The sequence below is a fragment of the Nomia melanderi genome, chromosome 2, assembly GCF_051020985.1.
Source record: "Nomia melanderi isolate GNS246 chromosome 2, iyNomMela1, whole genome shotgun sequence".
Lineage (NCBI taxonomy): Eukaryota > Metazoa > Arthropoda > Insecta > Hymenoptera > Halictidae > Nomia > Nomia melanderi.
Window position 1 is genome coordinate 13522903 of NC_135000.1, and position 4573 is coordinate 13527475.

General features: G+C 28.3%; 1 pseudogene; it reads right to left on the bottom strand.

Annotated features, from left to right (window-relative positions):
* Positions 1-2859: 2859 nt before the first annotated feature.
* On the bottom strand, positions 2860-2997 carry LOC143174210 (uncharacterized; annotated as a pseudogene).
* Positions 2998-4573: the final 1576 nt, after the last annotated feature.

Below are 4573 nucleotides of genomic sequence, written 5' to 3' on the forward strand. Positions count from 1 at the left end.
TTTTCTAAGTATTACATATTAATCATATTAAATGATCGGTAGTTCTAATGTCAAGAATCTATAATAAGCATTCACCTGTGAATATGATCGTGATATAAATAATAGGTTCTGAAAATCAAAAGACTAGAAGATACTTACTAAACAGAAAATAACATTACTTTACAAAATAATGGTGTTTGTTAAGCTTTGTCAGAAAGTTGTCGGAATTATAAATTATATCATTAAAGGCGTAATTTACCTAAAAATTGTTGAGTCATTGCTGAGTAAAATTGTGGATCCCATTTTTATTTAAAACGTTGCATATTTATTTCTTAATTTCTTCCCTTATAGCACAGAGCATGTCACGTACTGATTATTTGAAATTGAATTTGTGAGAGTATAATATTGATATAATTTACACTAGTAATCAATATGAAATTTGTTTGCTTCACACTGATCAAAGGCAAATATTATTTCAAATTTATGAACATTTCAAATGTACAATTAATGTACATAAATGAAAGTAAGAATTGTTGTCCAATAGGAAAATAATTAAAAGTAAAATAATCCATGGAATTAAGGAATAAAGAGGGAATTCCTTTTTTATTTGGCCCACCGTGAGATAAAGGATTAGAGTGGTAATCTGAATCGTTAGTTCTAAAGAATTAAACTTCTTTTTTTACACTTTCGTAACGTTTAGAGTCCTAACATATGGCTTTGGAAAAAATTCTTGCAGGAGCGAGCTCCTCTTGTGGAAATTTCAAGTTTTAACAAAGTTACAACCATGTAAACTAAGGAGCACGGCACTGTCGTTACGCTGAACTAAAAACTTTAAAGCCGTTTTTCTCGAAACTGCATTTTTTTAAGTGGAGAACATGATTTCCTTGGAATGATTAGAGATATTGATCTGAAACTTTTACAGGGGGGATATATGACGAATCTCAGTCATTTGAACTAAACTAAACTGGTATCTAAATTTATGTTTCTTAATTTAATAACAAAAGGGGCAAAAAATTCTTTTTGTTCAATCTAGATTAGTTGACATGTAGACTTCTACAGAATTAAACAATTCTTATAATTTAATTTTCAAATGTCCTTTAAAATTCCAAAACCATGTTTATCATATATGCGTATTTTTGTTATTCTTTGTCATTAAATAACGCAATAAAAAGACAATGAAATTAAATTTGGAAAGTATCACATTATATTCCAAACATTAACAAATTCGTGTACAAAAATTGACTTATTTATCTTTCCTCTTTTCAGAGAAAAAATTTCTAAACAAAATGTTCATTTTTTGAACTTTTAAAATAGTTCTCCACTTTGAAGTCTTAAAGAAATATACAAATAAAACTTACAATAAATATTTATACCACATTAGTGGTTGTTGTATAGATAAGTGGTGTATAACGGCTTTATAATTTTTAGGAATAAAATTAAATCTTGAAATATATTCATAAGTAAGAATTTATTTTACTAATAACAATGTTGTCACAAATATACATTTTTATTATGAAATAAGGTTTATTGAATCCTCAGAGGAATACTAATTAGATTAAATCTAACATGCGAATACAAAACAACATACATTCTATGGGTAAATTACTTTATTTATAACTCTGAACATCTGAAATAGCATTCCTGAAAAGCTTAATAAGCATTTAGAAGTACACGGACATTATTTTAAATATTTAGAGAATTGATTTTCAGTAAAAAATAAGTTTCCAGCATTTTTCTAAAGTTTTTTTTGAGAAAGATATTCTTCGTTATTATTTTGTTGCGCAAATTAAAAACTAATTTAAATAAAATCTATTGAGTTCGACTAGTGCTATTTAAAAAAGAAAAGGTATTCACATTTTCTCTCTTAGCAGACAAACTAAAAACTTTTGATGCGTGCAAAGTAATTACCTTTCCTCTGTTTGAACACTTTTGATTAGAAAATGGTAAAAATAGAAACAATGGTGCTGTCTCTTCTGATTTTGGAGAAAATAGTAACACTTTGTATAATGTGTAGCTTGTATAATGATACGTAAACAAAGAAAAGCTTACACTTGTTTTTATTATCAAACAAAAGATATACGTTTTAAGAGCAGTCAAAGAAGCATTTACAGCCAGCATTAAATGTAAGAATTACGACAGCAAGGAGGTATGTAGTACTCATAAAGAAGAGATTAGGAGGCAATCCTCATAAGTAAATCCTCTCTTAAGTAATCCTTCTTTTAAACACCACGTATGTGTGGTATGTTTTGATTCACTGCTTTTCACGTGTATTAGTATACCTACAGTTTTTCTACTAAATCAATCACGATATGAATTAAATATCTCTTTCACTGAGTAAAATCGGACAAGAACCAAATTATTTCGTATACAATTTTACCGAAAACGATTAGTTAAATGAATTTTTATTGTCTTCTCGTATATTATACAGATAATAAATATTTGTTTTTGCTACGAATTTTTATATGTATTTATTAGAATATTTCTTCCAGATCATTCTATGAAGCATCAGTAATTAATTTACTAAACAGATATAAAATTTCGTATTCAACACTTGAAAAGAAATTAATTGTTAAAATTAATATAGGTACAGGAGTTAATAAGATAGTGTAAAAGAGCAATACCAGTGTAAATATATTACAGTATAGCAAACATAATAAATAAATTATTATTCGATTCGGTGTGTTGAGTGAATTGTGTTTTATTTACGGAGGAATAGAGTGAAGCAGTTCAGTGGGCTCAGACAGTTAACTCCTTGCCCTTTGATTTCTTTCATAATTGCGCTCAGTAGAATTACTTTGTCATTAATAATTTACTAAAAACAAAAAAGAATTTCATGTTCATTTATATTCGCGTTTACTTTAAAACATAACAACTGATGGTTTATCTATTTCCTCTTTCATCTATTTTTCTAAGAATTTGATGTGACGTTTTTCGAAATTTATCTTGCATGTTCGATAACAATGTTTGTACATATTATGTTAATTCCCGTATATTCTTTGGATCAGCACTATTATCCATTCCTTAATTGTCATCTAGAAAAATGCACAACACACGTTGAGGTGTTCTTGTTCCAAATTTGCGTAAAACGAGTAAAAACAAAATTCTCCTTGGAAAACTTTACCAAATCTCTGAATTAATTTCCAACGTAAGAAGGTAGTACCTGTTATTCCTAAGAAAATTCGTTTTCTCACTCCTTTAACGTTAGGTTTACGGAACGCATCAATTGTATGCGTATTGAATTTTATAGAGGTTATTTGCCAAATGATTAAGTAGATTTTGATGGACGCAATTATACGAGTATGTATCTTCATTGTCTATTTTTCAATCTCCGATTTTTAAGATCTAAATTATTGAATATTAATTTTTCTAGGAATAGTAGAACAAAGTGCAAAATAAACGTCCGTAAACTTAGTGTTAGAAACATTGAAAATTACGATATATCAAGGGGTTAAATAATAGATTATTAAATAATAGGTGCTGTTTCTCGAATGTTTATTTAATCTCATCGAGTTAAACTAGGTTTGGTTATACAAATAGTGTGAGACTCGGCTCTAGTCTGAGCTCTTGATTCGATTAAAGCTCGACTATTAGGACTACGCTCCGAATTGAGGCAGCACGAGATTAAACTCAAGAGTGTTCTACTCTGACTTGAAATACGTTTCGACTAATTAGGTTACAAATTCGTCGACTTGTATACTAAAAATGAATGCGCTCGATGACCTATGGGCGTTGAGTACACTTCGGCGAGGGTGAAACGCGGAAGTTCTGGTCAGGTATGTAAATGCCGGCTTGCCGGTGAATTTCCAACGTATAGCTTAGGTAAAGTGCTAGGTGTGTTGTTAAATCCTACGATTTTTACTTGGTCTTCCCTCTAACAGACTATTAATTTATTAATCAGAAATTTTGAAACAAATTTCTTATTTTTGATCCTGAAGAATTGATGAAAAATTATTTATATGGTTTCAGACTATTAATTTATTAATCAAAATTTTGAAAGAAATTTTTTATTCATAAACTTATAGAATTGTTGAAAAATCGCTTATGTGATTTCTAACCTTACCAATTCAATTGTAAAAATAAGCAAAAGTAACAAAGGAAAATTAATTTACAACGAAAATGAGTAACAATTAAATTTCAACAAATTAAAATTACTTTCAAGAATAAATGTTTTATTATTTGCATATTTCCCTTACCTTCATTATGAACTTATTGAATTTTCGATTAGAAATACTAAATATTATTTAGGAGGATAATATGAAATAAATATTAGCTCTTTGCACTCGAGAGGTGACTCGCCACTTTCTATTTGATGTAGCAACCCTATAAAATTCAATATTTATAATTAAATTTTGTATAATGTTTCATTTTGTGAAATAATAGGATAAAATACTTCTATCTTCTACTTTATATATTTTTAAATTTATGTATGATTTTTGTTTATATTAGTGGCAAAAGCTGTTCATGTTTTACTAGAAAATGGTAATTACTTTTAGTGAGAAATTTTTCGAGTGCAAAGTATTAGTTGCATGGAAGTCTTAACATTTGAATTATGGAAAGTCCTGCGTGATTCTGGAGACTATGATTCTATTGATAT